General features: G+C 40.1%; 1 protein-coding gene across 2 annotated transcripts in view; it reads left to right on the forward strand.

The window, feature by feature from the left end:
• The first annotated feature begins 761 nt into the window (after positions 1-761).
• The window catches only part of IFRD1 (interferon related developmental regulator 1), a 43,741-nt gene continuing 28,150 nt past the window's right edge, over positions 762-16,352 (forward strand). The window contains exon 1 of one of the 2 annotated variants that reach the window (XM_004461587.5): positions 762-1,099. The gene's annotated coding sequence lies outside the window, so the exon portion shown is untranslated. The remainder of the gene's footprint in view (positions 1,100-16,352) is intronic. The other variant, XM_071215232.1, reaches the window with a different exon arrangement.

The raw sequence follows: 16,352 nt of genomic DNA on the forward strand, positions 1-16,352 counted from the left end.
GCGTTTCCCTGGCTGTTTTTTTCTCGCAGGTTGTCCACTCTACAGCTCCTAGCATCCGCAGTCTGTCAGAGCTCTGCAGTCCGAGAAGCAGAATAAACTGTTGTGCATTGCACAGTCCTATGGAATGGAGCAAGGGTCAACTAGTTACCAGAATTGAGTTTATTATGGGGAGAATTTCTAACAGAAGAGATGGCAGGCCATCTTTATAACTCCAGCAGCATCCTTGGATTGCACAGATAAGATTAGGTAATTGATAAAGTATCACACTCCATCTATCTTCTAGGAAACACATCAAAGTTTTTTCTTAGCTCAATTTTATCCATTTCCACTCCAAGCAATTCTTTTATTGGCTTTCTCTCATACCCTGCCCCACCTCCTCCATTTAACTCTTTTAAAGGAAGCCGGTGAGGAATGTTACAAGCAAAAAATTTATAAGCACCCTTTTTCTGCTCTGGGTATCCCTTGGTTCAGAGGTGGAAATTCCCAGGTTTAAGAGCACCTGGCCATTTGCCTATGGTTCAAGAGCTGAATTCTGGAGGCTCGGGCCCAGTGGAGGGAAAAAAACCAGTTAGATCAGTGGGAGGGAGAGGAGAGCATAAATAGGGCTGAAACAAAGAGAAGGTCAGCGCTAAGTCGGTCAGGAGATCAGAGTGGGCAGAGCTAGTCCTGGAATGCTCTGCTGGGCGTCTAGCCAAGGAGGACCTCAGAGTCCCCCCCCCCCCCCCAGGGGCAGGATGACTCAGCACTTCCTATTATTATTAGGGCCAACCCCAGAGGCCCTAGCAAGGCCTGACTGCTGTTGAAACCAGCTGGTTCTCCTTCTGGCCTCTGGTTCATCTTGGGTATTGTGTAGCAAAAGGTTTTTCCAGAAGGGATGTATGTAACTCACCCTAGTGTTTACTGTTCCTATATTTATTTATTTATTTTGAACTTGGGCCAGCAGCCTGAACTGACCAGGCTTTGGGGTGCTGCCAGCTCTCTTTCTGGTAGCGTGGTCACAGAATAGCAGCCAGCTTTTACGCAGCAGTCGTTAGTTACCAGACCTTGAGTGAAGAACTTTACACGAAGGTCCAACTAATTCTCAGAAGCAGACCACAAGGTAGGCATTATTATTTCTACTTGCAGATGAGAAAACTAAGGCTTAAAGAGAAGTTACCTAAATTGCTCAAGGACTGAGAATTTAGCTCAAGCCCTTGACTCAAAAGTCTGTGCTCTTCACCTGTACCCTCTCCTGACTGACAGAGATTAGAAACAATTTATTGAGCTTAAATTTAAAACCGAAAGGGGAACATATATGCGGGAGAACATGGGGAAAGTTCAAAGCAGTGGGCCAGGAAGGTGATGAGAAGGTAAGGAGAGCGGGAGGGAAACATATGCTCCTGACAAAATCAAGGTGGCTGAAACCAGCTCGTCCTTTACGGCGGTAGGAGCCTACCTAGAGCTCGTTTACCTTCCTAACATGTTTTCACGATGGACATGTTTCATTGCCTTCGTTTTCCCTGTATACACTTGATAGATTTATTATGTAGATCTGGATTCCTCCAGCCACCTGAGGACAGGTGTGTATTCCGTGTGCCTGGAGAGAGAGCCACCATACAGTTACTCCATTTCCTACTTTCCCTGAAATTTTCATTTAGAGCAAATGATTCCTCTGGGTAAAGCAGCAAAGGCAGAGACAGTGTCTTTAGAAGGTTATCATCAAATTGTACCTGCTATTCTTAAATGCAAACCCCAGGAAGGCAAGGACGTTGTCTTGTTCACCTCCAGATCCCTAGCTAATTTGACCGTAATCCATATTTATGTATAAAATTAAGAACGCATGAATAAATGAATGGAAGAGTTGAGCAGGAGGCAGGGGTCCCTTTCCCTGAAGACTTTACTATTTGTTAATACTCTGTGTAGTGATTGACTTTGCAAAGTAGAGAATGGAGAGGAATGGGTCACAGGACAGATATCAGTTTGCTGGTTTCCCCTTGTGTTCCTCTCCCCTTCTTCCTTTTATGAATTGAGTTCTTTCAAGTTTTAGCTGGGCTTATGAATGCCCAGCTAGAGGCAACATTTCCTAGCCTTCTTTTCAGCTAGGTGTAGACATGTGTCCAAAACCTGGGGGCAACTTATAGCTTCCTAAAGGCTAACTGCTTGTTCTGTCCTTCCTCTTTTGTTCTCATTTTGTTCTCTTTTGTCCCTCCCTCATTGCCGGCAGGGAATTATCTTGGAAATAGGTGCAAAGATGCAGGACTGGCATGTTGAGAATATCAGTGCTGCCCCATCTGCCTTGGACTCATCACCTTTGGACCCTTACATGAGAAAGAAATAAACTCAAACCTACTTTTTTTTTTTTTAAGATTTATTTCTCCCCACCCCCTTGTTGTTTGCATTTGCTGTGCCTGTGTGTGTTTGTTCTGTGCTGGTCTTCTTTTTTTAGGAGGCACCAGGAACGGAACCTGGAATCTCCCATGTGGGAGGGAGGTGCCTAATTGCTTGAGCCACCTCCACGTCTTGCTTTGTTGTGTCTCTCATTATGTTTTCCTCTGTGTATCTCTTGTTGCGTCAGCTTGCTGTGCCGGCCAGTCGCATCAGCTTGCTTTTTGCTTGGCTTCTTTAAGAGGTACTGGGAACCAAACTCAGACCTCCCATGTGGTAGGTGGGAGTTCAGTCACTTAAGTCACATCCACTTTCCTCAAACCTACTGTTAATCATTTTATTTTGATGTCTCTTTGTTATAGCAGCTTAGCCTGTACCTAATAAACTCCTTTATTTCTTCTTTAAAAAGTAATATGGGGGAAGCTTCTGCCTACCACATGGGAGGTCCAGGGTTCAAACCCAGGGCCTCCTGACCCATGCAGTGAGCTGGCCCACGTGCAGTGCTGATGCACACAAGGAGTGCCATGCCACACAGGGGTGTCCCCCGCATAGGGGAGCCCCATGCACAAGGAGTGCGCCCCGTGAGGAGAGCCGCCCTGTGCAAAAAATGCACAGCCTGCCCAGGAGTGGTGCTGCACACATGGAGAGCTGATGCAGCAAGGTGATGCAACAAAAAGAGACACAGATTCCCGGTGCCACTGACAAGAATACAAGTGGACACAAAAGAACACATAAAGAATGGACACAGAGAGCAGAAAATGGAGGGGGGTGAAGGGGAGAGAAATAAATAAAAAGTAAATCTTAAAAAAAATGTAATATGCATTAATGCAGAAACTCTAAAACTTGATGATAAGCAAAAAGAAGGCAACCATAACAATGCCTTCTGATCCTGCTACTTTTCTAATTAATTTTTCTCAGGTGTTTGTACTGAATTGACCGTTTTTTTTTTTTTCCTTTTTTTAAAGGCAGTACTGGGGATTGAACCCAGGACTCTGTACATGGGAAGAAGGCGCTCAACCACTTGAGCTACGTCCACTTCCTGAATTGACTTTTCTTTCTCCTACTATAACCTTGAGCATATCCCCGAACTAAGTTCTCTCTTGTCTAAATGGCTAATTTAGTGATTAATTTAGTTATTAATTTGTTCATTTAAAAATATATTTGGTGAGGACCTACATTCTGCTAAGTGCTGGGGATACAAAAAATGAATTAGGTATGGCTCCAACAATCTAGGAGAAGACAGGCTGGAGGGGAGGGGACAAGGCAGGCACTAACATGTCCTTTTAATGTAATGTGCTAAGTGCTGTGAGGGAGATCTGCTGTGGGGTCACAGGAGGGTACATAACCAGCTTGGTGAGGGGCCTGGAGGGGTGGGTGTCAGTGAAGGCCTTCAAGCTGTCTTAAATGATGAGTTAGGCTGGTAAAGGGGGAAGGAAAGGAAGAGGAGTGTAGAGAAAGGGAGGTGATCCTAGCCCAGGAGGTCAGCCACAAACTAAAAACCTACATTGCAGAACTTCCAAGGCGTTTGCAAGGAACTGCAGGCAGTGTGGTGTTGACGGCAGAGAGGAACAAGGGTGATGGAGGCTTTGCTCTCAGGCCAAAGAGGCTCGGGCCTTTGCCCTGGTGAGGTTCCAAAGAAGGGTACTGAGCAGAAGCATCATGTAATCAGATCTATCTTTTAAATAGACTGAGTTTTCTGGTAAGAGGGGATGACGGCTAGAACAAAGGTAGAGGCATTAGGAATGAAGAGGGGGAAATGAATCTGAGAAATATACATTTAGGGGGAAAAAAATCCATGACTTGGTGACTGAAGAGGAAACAAGAGGAAGGATTAAAGATGGCCCCTAGGTTTCTAGCTTGGGTAGCTGAATAGATGAGGGTAACACAGTGTTAGTGACCTTAGCTATCAACGACTCAAAAATAAAAATAGGTAATGAAGCTTAACCTTCAGACCGCTTTCCTTGTCTGGGCTCATTCAAAAGGCTCTGGAAGGGGTCTATTAAATCTGTATTGTTTCTCTTCAAGAAGACCGATCCCCATGCTAAGCTTGTATTCTCTTCAGATGCTTCAAAACTTGAATCCACCTCTGCCCATCTCTGTTAAATTCACTCTCTTCATTACCACTAGATTAATCTTTCTAAAAAAATTTATCATTGTGTCAACCCTCTTTCAAAAGCTGTCTCAAAAGCCTATGTCCCCTTGACAGTTTTACCTTGGGATCGCCCTTTACCTCACCTCTATAAAATCATCTCAAACAAATACTTATGTTTTCAGAAAAAAATAACTTTGACCTGTAAGCATTTACAAATCTTTAAAGTCCTTGGTCCTTCAGGACCGATCTACTAGTAGAGCTGCTTTAGTTACAATTATTCTGTTGAACTTTGTTTACTGCCATCATCTTGCTTCATTTTTTATTCTAATTGTGGCTTTTGTACCTTAATACACTTGTCTAATCTCAGATTTGGCCTTTCAGTGGTGACTGCTGGTTTGGGAAGGTTGTACCTATAGAAAGGGTCTGGCATAAGCAAACTTCATTATTTATTGTGGGCTCAGGGCACATCCAGCATGGAATCACACTTTAAAATTCTGTTTTTGATCATGATGAATTAAAGACAACTTGCACTGTGGAATATCTGGTCTGAAACTATATGTGGGTTACTCCATAGTTCCAATATATAATATCCACAGCCACAGAGCTATCCTGGACCATACTCTCAGCTAAAAAGAAGAGTTGTCTTCATTGTTGTTCACTGCATTGCCTCCTGATAAATTACTTCTGAGGATTTTTCTGCTATCTGAGCAGCTACTATTATGTGCATGAAAAATCTAATTTCGCTTTCTAAGCTTTTTTCCAATAATGTCCTGTCTGCTTCAATAGATTCTCACTCAGACACATTAAAATGGGACTCATACTATCAATCTGAACAATCTCAATAAACACGGCAGTTTCACCACGTTCTTTTTTTCATTAGGGAAAAGGGCAGGCCTATCATCTTTCTAAAAAAGAACATAGTGTATGGGCTCATGTTGCAAAAATTTGCAGATTGGTTGAATTTTTCACTGCCTGTCTTTAGCTTTTCTTGCAAGGGGATGATTTATTATGAAGAAAAGTTATGTATATAAAATAAAGATAGAATGTTACTATTAGAAAACATGTCTGAACCACAGAGCACATTGCTGACGTTTCATATCAGATCTTTCTCATCTCCTTCCAAGCTCCTTTGGGGCTTCTTTAGTCTCCCTAGAGAAACTCTATTATATTTTGGCAGATCCTAACCAGAGGTTCAGCGATGGTACTTGCAAAACCCTAAGGGCTTCTTTTGGATAAAGGGACATGGGTCTGTAGTCCACAGAAGAAGCAAGTGAGCCAAGGAAAGCAAAAAATTATGATCCTAAGCAACATAGAGCAAACATAAGACAGCAGGGGCTGACCTGCTTAAGTGCTGAGAAGTGGCCTGGCTTTAGGCTGCTGGCTGAGGGGACAAGAAGCAGCCAGGGCAGAGGTGCGGAGCTGGAAAAAATTCCTTGAGTTCTCATAGAAATACCTGGGAAAGAGAACCTGGTAAAAGATTGAACTTCGACTTCCTTTTTGGCACATGTGATGTGAGCACTGATCTTCATTACTCTTTGAAGACTAGAGAAGTCTTTACCATTTGGCCCTCCCAGAATACATACTGAGAAACCCATGTCCAGGAATGGGCTAGGCTAATTCCCCAGCTATGTGGTGTGGGGGTGTGGGGGCAGACACAAAGGTATTTTATAATAAAGGAACAAGAAGGATGCCTTATATCACCTACTTATGGTTTGGGATCCCCAGAAGTGACTCTGAACACACATGTAGCCTGGCATCTGAGAAGATTCTCCCAGCATCCCATTTCACGTGTTTTCCAGGAGTTTGATGCAGATGCTCCCCAAAGACTAGTGGGAATGGAAGGACCGTTTCTCAGAGCTCCTGCTCTTTCAGCTCAGTGTTTTGCATAATTAATCCTTGAGAATGGAACTTGTTCATATTTTTTCCCTCTCTCCCTCTTTCTTCTCTCTTCCCTCTTCTCTCCTCCTTCCCATCTTCCCTCCATCCTCTCTCTATCTTGGTCAGGACATGACCCTAGGACATTTTCTGCTATTCATTTCTCTAGCAGTGCTTTTGTTACAGTATCTTGCATTCCCTATTGTGGCCAGAAATCTGCTTGCTCCATCACTGACTTGGAAGGCAGTAAGGGGGCTAAGCAAGCTTAAGACTAGGCCTGGAGGTTACTGCTTAAACTTTTTTCTTAGAGATCACTGTATGAAGATATATAACATTGTTTTGGCTATATGTAATATTTATATTTTGAATGAAGATTAATGAATCTCAATATATAAAAATATGGCAACAAAAATCAAATTGATATTTCACTATAACAGCCTTAGGTTTTTCCTCCTGTTTGATAAATAGGACTCAAGTACAGCGTATGGAGAATAAGTATGACACGCATCAGTTTGGAATGTTTCAGGTGACATCACCTAGAAATCAGGGTTCAGATAAGCTGTGGTTTACCCTCCCAGAGCCCCTTCCTCATATCTACATAGCCCTCCTTCCATCGTGTTGTAATAATGGGCAACTCCCTTATTCTCAACTTCATAATCTATACGATCTGCATTTATGATCAAAGGTCAGAGAGACTACCTCCCTCTGCCTAAATGGGTGGGAACAGAAAGGTCCACAGTTATGAAAGCAGCATTTGAAATAAAGAGAGGAAAGGGGCTACTAAGTGTCCTATCTGTTCATTATGTTCTGGTTTGAATCTCCTTTACAAGGAATCTCTAGTCATTTCAGTCCTCAGATTCTTGGAAAGGAAGCAACTCCATGTTCTATTCCTGACTTATATGTACTTGTCCATAAAATTTTATACATTTTGCTTTATTCTACATCCTAGGTGCTCAATAAATACTTCCTAAATGAACAAGTGATTCTTGCTGCCTAGAATAGTATTGGGTTGGAGCTATGAGCACAGTTTAATACTAGGAGACCTTAGTCATCATGCCAGCCATTTAGCCGTGCCTTCTTTTTTGCCAAGTTCCATAATTAGATGATAAATACATGGGCATGAATGCCCATAGCATGTTTGCTACGGTATCTATTTATTTAGACAATCAAAAGTCAGTTATGGTGACTTACTATGTATCAGACACTGTCACTTTATATACACTCTTTAATTTTACAATAGTGTTGTAAAGAATTATTATCTGCATTCATCATTCACTCATTAGTTCATTCAACAATTGTGCACCAGGCTCCTCTGTGTTAGGTGCTAGGGGTAAAACAGAGAAAAAGAGAGGCAAGATTCTGGCTTTCATGGTACTTAGAAGCTGAGGCTTAGAGAAGTAAGTAACTTGTTAGTTAGGGGACATACTAAGTGACCAAGCCAGAATTTGAATCTGATTCTAAAACTCGTGCTGCCTCTGAAAAATAGTGATAGTCTCCTTCAAAGACTCTGCTAAGTGCCAACCCTTTACAACTTTGCTTACTTTAAAACCTGCAAAACCAATCCCGGGTGTTAATGTGTTATTATCCTCATTTTACAAATGAGGAAATGAGACTCGGGGTGACATAACTTGCTTAAGATTATAGAGATAGTAAATGGCAGGGCTGACATCTGCACGCAGGTCTGCCTGGCTCCAGAGTGCAGCCTGCTTCCACTTGACCACTCTGCTGCCCAGCATTCCGAGAAGACAAAAGTGCACAGGCCCTGCTCCATGGGAGCTTGTAAGTCAGCAGGGGAGAGAAGTAAAATACAATTTGGTATAAAGCATTATGTAATAAGGTCACAAGGGAAGTATAAGCAAAGTGTTATGGAGTTGAGGAGGGATCACTTCAGGCTAAGGTGCCCTTGATAGTAGAGGACAAGGGAATGTGCTCTATTTAATATACAGGTTATTATCTTCCAGGTAGGAAATGAACACTTTTTCTGAGTGAAGTAATGATAAAGAGAAGTTAGGGATAATTTCACTGCTTTAGTCTTTTTTCTCAACAAATATATTAATTATGTAAAATCTATTGAGTGCTGGTTGGGAATAGCATTAGGCACATTACAGTTTCATAGATGTTAAATTATTTAAAAATAATCAAATACTATTCTTTTTTAATATAATTGTTGAGTCTATCTTTGTCTCTTTTCAAGATGTTTTAATTAGAGAAAGTGCTAAAAAGTCATTGTCCAGTCTCACTTTCACTGGGATCCCTGGGGAGCTACAATGTATAGTTGTACAATTTGTACACTGCACAAAGGTAACCAGCCAGGGGGACTGAGAAGGGACTGAATTCCAGCCTGCATTCCCCTTGCCAAACAAAGCTTCCCACTGCAGGGCTGCCATCCTCCCACCAAGAGGATGGGCATCTGAGTGCCACTTTCTAATTTATATGAATTAGAAAATGATTCTCCGTGGACTAACAGTGGTCCTTGGTCCCACAACAAGAACCATGATAGCGGTGTCGCAGCCTCCAAGGTTACAGTGTACTTCATATAGTAACATTCTTTTTATATGTCTACTATAGATCTTCAAACACTAGGAGCTTATAAAATTCAAATCACATTTAAGACTAACTCAATAATTAAGTAATCACTAGCATTGTAAAGTCTATGAATGAAAAATGGTTCCATGTTACTACATACAGACAAATTGTAATATGGGATAGAATTAAGTAACTTCAAATCTCAACTACACAATATTTTTGCATATAATTTTGCATACAATTTCAGGGGTTTCATAGGCCATCTGAATCTTATTTATAATTTTTGGACCTCTGATTAGCATACTCATACTATTATACAGAATGATTAAAAAAGAACTGAACACTTAAATATGCACGTGTTGTCAAAACCTACACTTTCCCTATGGCTATACCCTTCAAAGGTCACCCTGCAAGCTTGGCACATAAGGACTATGTATTACCTGGTTACTGAGTAATACATTTTGTAAGTGTTCATTTTTAAAAATCACCGTGTATCATTTAACAACTTTCTATGAGAGGTTTTAAACACCAATTTGGCACTCCTAGTTTGGGTACTGTTGTGCTGTGAATACATATTTATTATGGCTCACTTAGCAAGGTGTCTTTTATAGGTTGAATTAGGGATGAACAGATTAGTATCTTATTGGAAGATAATAATTGTACATTAGATTTCAAAGAAAGTTACTGCAGTGACAGTGGCATTACATCCCCACCACAAACCTCAACACTCCTCAAAATCAGATCCAACACATAATCTTTGTGCTGATCCAGGGGATCATAGTTGTCATAGTAACCATCAAATTATGAGCAATTCCAGGGCTCATTCACATTGAGGGTGAAGTTTCCCAGGACAGTTAGTCATTATTTGAGGCTCAAAGCAGAGAGAGCCCCTAAATCGTTCCCTTGTTAGCCAAGTGTGTAAGTGTAAAACATGGATGTGACAATGTGGTGATCATCATTAGCCACATGGTGCCTTCCATTTCATAGACTGTGTCATGAAAACTGTCATGTTAAGTGTTTATTTTTCTGGCCACATGTCATCTTTAAGAAATAGTATTTCATTGGAGAGTTTGCTAAGAGGAGACTGGTTTAAGAATTACCAGTTCAAAACAGAGCCAGAGAAAATCTGAGAGGGGTGGAATGGGAAGAACTAGTTGAAAATGCCATGTGATTTCTCTCCAGTCACTCACATTAGCTCAAGCAGCCAGTGTTAACTAAAGTTGACCTTAAGAACAATATATTTATCTATTTGGTTTAGATAATTGCTTTTATAAAGTTTTAATTGGCGTGTGTTTATATGAATATTCATACTTAATTGTATTATTCATTTTGAAATGTTTTATTTATCTTAGTCTCTATCAGTATTTTTCTTCTTGAGGGTATTGTGTAATGTTGACTTATTAAAATAGATCATATTCCTTAAATTTTTCCTTCTAAAATATGGGAATATTTGTTCAAAGAAGACATGTTTCAATCATGAATGAAAGCTGAATGCAACAAATGCAGTATAAGATCACCAAGGCACATGCCAAACATTTTGCTTCTCTGCCCAGAGAAGCAGGGATGAGAATGATTACTGGGGGTGGAGAGGGGTTGTAAATTAGGGATATGCACTATGATTGAATGGGGGGGGGCAGTTTTTCTTGCCTTACACATACATGAGCCATATATGTTTACATTTTATTCATTCAATAAATATTTCTTGAGTTCCTCATCTGTGCCAATGACAGTGTTGGGTGCTTGGGATACAAGGAAGAATAAGGCCAAACCTCATGAAATAAGAATAAAGCAGAACCTCAAAAAGAGGCAATGGCTACTGTGGGAGCATAAGGAAAGAGGGATTAGCTCTTCTAAAAGGTGGCCATAAAGTCTGGAAATGTAGATATATATAACCCTGCATTGTAATGAAACACAAAGAAACCATTTATTGTACATTTGTCTGAATTTCTAGACTTGGGTCAGGAAAGACTTTAAAGGAAAAGATACTTGATTTGGGTCTTGAATATCACTAGAAGTTCACTAGGTAGGGAAAGGACCTACAGAGACATTCCTGGTCCTAGGAAATGTCTGTTTGGGGGAACTGAAAGTGATCTTGCTTCGTTGGAGTGTAGAAGAAAATGAAGCTTAATCTATCTAGCAGCCAGATTTCAGAGGTCGTGTAAACCACGCTGAAGTGTAGGAGTTTTATAGTACAGGTGATTGGGAGCCCATGAAAGTTTATGAGCCATGCTGTAATGTGGCCATTCAACCAAAACTTGCTTATGGAGTGTCTGCTACTTTACAGGTCAGTGGCCAGTGCTAGGTGCTGAGGCTACAAAGATGAATCAGACAGAAGGAACTCAACACAGTAAAGAAAAACATAAACAAATTATCACAATAAATTGATACATTTTCTGTAAAGATGGTGGTGATGATGATAATAACTTACATTTATTGAGTATTGACCATGTGCCAGGTATTTCCTATGTACATTAATTATCTTGCCTAATCCATCCAATCACCCTAAGAAGCATTATTTATCAGCACCATTCTATATAAGAGAACTGTGTAGTGTTTCGATAACTTTCCCCTGGTAAATGGTAGAGCCACTGAAATCTTAATAGTCTGACTCCAGAACATGCACTTTTAACAACTAAAGATTATGCTGATTCCCCATGATGGAACTTTGTCCAGATCACCAGTGGCCACACTGGAGAGGACAATCCATTTAGCTGGAGCAGAGGTAGGGATTTGGAAAGACTTCACAGAAATGGTGGTGGGATTTGTATTAAGAAGGATCACTCTGACAGCGTGGAGATGAGAAAGCCTAGAAGAAGGAAGGTGAGTTAGGAAGCTAACAGTTGGTAGTATCAGTGGGAAGGAGAGGAGAGAATTGTGCCAGAGATCATTTAAATGTGAAATGGTTTAGTGTGAATGAGGGTGGGTATTTTGCTTGGATGTTGAGGTAGATGGTAGGACCATTTACCATGATTCATAACGGCAAAGGAGAAACAGGTAAGAGTGGGGTAGGGGTAAGTAGATGAATTTTGAACTTGTTAAATTTGAGGAGTCTTAAGGACAGTAAATAGAAACGTTAGTGATTGGAATATAGGATTCTGGAGTTTGGGAGAAATATTAAAGCTAGAAGATGGCATTGACTGTCACTAATATAATATATATAATTCAAACTAATATAATATATACTATATACTAGAATTAGTGTCAAATTCTAACTATTGATTCAATTTAGAAGTTGGGGCAAAATTTAAAAAAAGGAAAATATCAAGAGAATGCAAACAATGAGGCTGGTGAACTATACTACCTCATTTTAAAGAAAATATATAGGCATACTTTAACTCAGAGGGCTGCAAAAATAGTTCTTGATGCACTGTGTATACCTTTTGGGAAAAAATACTGGGGGCAAAGAAAAGTGAATTAAGAGAGAGGACATAGAACCTAGGAGAACATGAGTAGAGAAAGAAAGAACATTTCTGAATGTGACCTTAAGCTTATAAAGAGCACAAAAGTATAAAAGTTGTTGGTTCACTTCCAATTTTGAATGTTCCTTGATCAGGCAGGGACTTCTTATAATACATCTTAAGAAACAGAATTAGTAGAGTGGACTTACTGATATTCTATTCATGAACTATTGTGGTTAGTAATTGAGAAAATGTGGCATTGGTGTGGAAAAAGTGGCCACGGTGGCTGCTGGGTGCAGGGAATGGGAGGAAGAGATGAGATGTGGAGGCATTTTCGGGACTTGGAGTTGTCCTGGGTGGTGCTGTAGGGACAATTACTGGACATTGTAGATCCTCCCATGGCCCACTGGATGGAACGTGGGAGAGTATGGGCTATGATGTGGACCACTGACCATGAGATGCAGCGATGCCCAGAGATGTACTCACCAAATGCAATGGATGTGTCATGATGATGGGGGAGAGTGTTGCTGTGGGGGGAGTGGTGGGGTGGGGGCAGTGGGGGTGAATGGGGACCTCATATTTTTTGAATGTAATAGTTTTTAAAAAATAGAAAAAAAAAAGAAACAGAATTAGGAGACAAAGGCAAATTTATTTGCTAGTGGATAGATGCATGAATGGAAATAATTTATGACGAGAAGATAGCTCCTTCATAAAAAAGACCAGGCTATGAAAATCAAGCCAACAAATAAATGTTAATGGAAATAACAGTCATGACCTATAACTAGAGCCAAATTTAACTCTATTATCATGTGGGTGGAGTATATTTTATTCCCCCAATTTCTGAAATATAGAGAGGCTGCCATTATTCTGGTACCACCTATCCTGGCAGTCCTTGTTTAGAAGGAAAACTGCCGTTTGCTGAATTGACAACCTTAACACAACAAAATGTAGCCACCTGGGATATCACTGATGGAAAGCATGATTTCTCTCACTGAAAGATAATTCAATTTTATTTTTAAATTTATGCTAATTAACAACAGTAACAACAAATGATCCTATTAAGGATCTTTAAGGGAAATGAAAACTCTTAGTTAAGAACGCCAAAGATGGAAAAAGAGCAGAGAATGAAAAGAAACCAACAAAATACTCATATACAATAATAGTGGGAGTGGAGGAAAGGAAATTCTTTAAATAAAGAGTTTTGGCAGGGTGTCTTTGGACAGAATTCTGTGGAGGTGGCATGAAGTGGGCTGTGACACTATGTTGCTACATTCTATGCACAAAATAGATAGGAGTGAGGATTTCAATGTCATTTTTTTTCTTGGAACATATGGAAATTTTAAGGATGGTAGGGGGTTATTTGGGGGATATTTTTATTTATATATTTATTTTATTTTTTTATCTCCCCTTCCCCCCCCCCCCCCCGGTTGTCTGTTCTCTGTGTCTATTTGCTGCGTCTTCCTCGTCTGCTTCTGTTGTTGTCGGCGGCATGGGAATCTGTGTTTCTTTTTGTTGCATCATCTTGTTGTGGTAGCTCTCCGTGTGTGTGGCGCCATTCCTGGGCAGGCTGCACTTTCTTTCACACTGGGCAGCTCTCCTTATGGGGCGCACTTCTTGCACGTGGGGCTCCCCTATGTGGGGACACCCCTGTGTGGCAGGGCACTCCTTGCGTGCATCAGCACTGCACGTGGACCAGCTCCACACGGGTCAAGGAGGCCCGGGGTTTGAACCGTGGACCTCCCATGTGGTAGATGGACGCCCTAACCACTGGGCCAAGTCCGCTGCTGCTATTTTTTTTTTACCCAAGCCATTTTTTAAAACATGTAAGAATGTTTGAAATTGCTGAATGCTACCATCATCTTAAAGGACTTTAGATATCATATGTTGGGATGTTTTCAGCCCTGACCCTGAGTCTCAAAAATCTCCATTTCTAATGACCTTAACTGTTAAAGGCATTTATTATCTCATACAGTACAGAGGCATTGGATGGTATAGGTTGGTTAATTCATGGCTCAAAAACTTTTTTTTTTTTTGCCTTTCCTGGTGTATGGGCTTTCTCTGCTCCCATGATCAGGAGATTGTAGACGTTCCAGGCATAGAATCTAAATATTAATACATATAGAGGAAGATAAGACCGTCTTTCCATTTGTATTTCTCTTGAAAAGGAGGAATTTTCCCAGAGACCCCTCAGCTGATTTACCCTTACACATCATGGGCCAGAATTGTGTTGCATGCCTGAGACAAAAACAATCACTGGTTACAGAAATCCATGGGACCAGTCATGTTCCAACCCCTACAGCTGAGGCTGAGTCCAGCCTTCCCTGAAGCACATGGCCTTTCAAGGTAGGTTGGCTATCTGGACAAAATTTGGGTTTTGGAGTAAGAAAGGAAGGTAGGATGGATTTGGAATGAGCAGTCACTGGAGCCTGCTACAAATTTCAGTGGAAGGCAAAGTATTTACTAAATTTATCTTATTAATAACTGTATCAGTCTTTTAGCCTGTGTTCAATGGCCAATTTTCTCTCTTGCTTTTAGTAAAACAATTAAAATAATTGTAATTTTACTACTATTCAATATAAATATCTCAGTGTGATAAATTGGTATGGTCACTTCATTTTGGCTTGGGTTTTTTAAGTGCCTTTTCCGATTTCTTTTGGCTGGGTTGGCTTACAATAAATATCACTGATGATGAATAAAATTTGGCAGCCCACTCATTCTCCATCACTCAGAATGCTAACCTGACTCAAAGTATTGGAGAATTTGTTCCTACTTCCTATTTCTGGTCTGAATGTAAAAGATATACTTTGCAAGTCCCACCTGAACTGCCTACACAGTTTCCTGGGATTGCAAGAGATACTAGACTCAGAAAACAGGGGAGAGCCAAGAAAAAAAGCATCAATTACTTTGGCTTGCAAGAAATAGAAACTGACTCAACCAACTTAAACATAAAGAGTTTATTTTTTAACAAATCAATTGTATTGATACTTACTAATAAAACATACAGTTTGTCCAAAGTGTACAATCAATGTGTACAAACTATTTGTATAATCACATAGTTGTGCATTCATCACTTTAATCATCATTAGAGCATTTTCATTATTTCAATAATAATAGTAATAAACAAACAATAAAAATCCTCAGCCCTCGAGCACTCTACACTTCCCCTGCTGTACACAGCTGCTATTTCTGGCTATTCTTGCACAATTACTTATTTACTTATTAAGCAGTTTTATTCGATATAGCCATATACCATACAGTTTATCCAAAGTGTATAGTCAATGGCTTTTAGTATAATCACAAATGTTGTGCATTCATCACCACAAAAATTTTTAGAACAATTTCATTACACTCCACACCCCTTAGCAGTCCTTCCCAGCCCTATATAACCACTAAACTAACTTCATCTTTATAAAAAATGGATTTATATTTACATTTTATTTAAATGAAATCATACAACATGTAGTACTTGGTGTCTGGTTTCTTTCCCTTAGCGTAATGGTTTTTTTGTCTGATAGTAACGTCATGTGTTAACATACATTTGTTCAATTTCAAAGAAAAAATCTCTTTATATACAATTTTACCCATATTCATATTTCACATGTTTTACTATGCTATACATTTCTGTGTTACATTTTTTAGCTTTTCTTTTAGTAACATATCTTAGATTTTCTCTTTAAACCCCTAATAAGAGTTTATTTTAAAAGTTCCAAGGTTTCTCCTGGAGTTCTAGGACAGGAATTCAGCAGTCTCAGGAATCTGCTAGCTGGAAGTAGTACCTCATCAAGAGTGGGCAGTTCTATCTCTGATCTCCAGTTCTTTTTTCAGTCCTGTTTTGTTCTTTTTTCTCTGCAAACTGGCTTTCTCACTTTTTTCATGCCTACAGTGGGTAGATGATAGCTACTTTCCCCCCCTTGATATTACATATCCTCTGGCCAGTAGACTAGCCCAGACTCTGAATGTCTCTAAATACTGATTCTGAATTCTCAGGAGAGAGAATCTGATTTGCAAATGAGGAAACAGTGGCTTAGATTAACTTGCACAAGGTCACCCAATTAGTAAGTGCCAGATAAGCCATATTGAGTCTAGGTCTGTCTGGC

Source organism: Dasypus novemcinctus, chromosome 5 (genome assembly GCF_030445035.2).
Source record: "Dasypus novemcinctus isolate mDasNov1 chromosome 5, mDasNov1.1.hap2, whole genome shotgun sequence".
NCBI classification, from domain to species: Eukaryota; Metazoa; Chordata; class Mammalia; order Cingulata; family Dasypodidae; genus Dasypus; species Dasypus novemcinctus.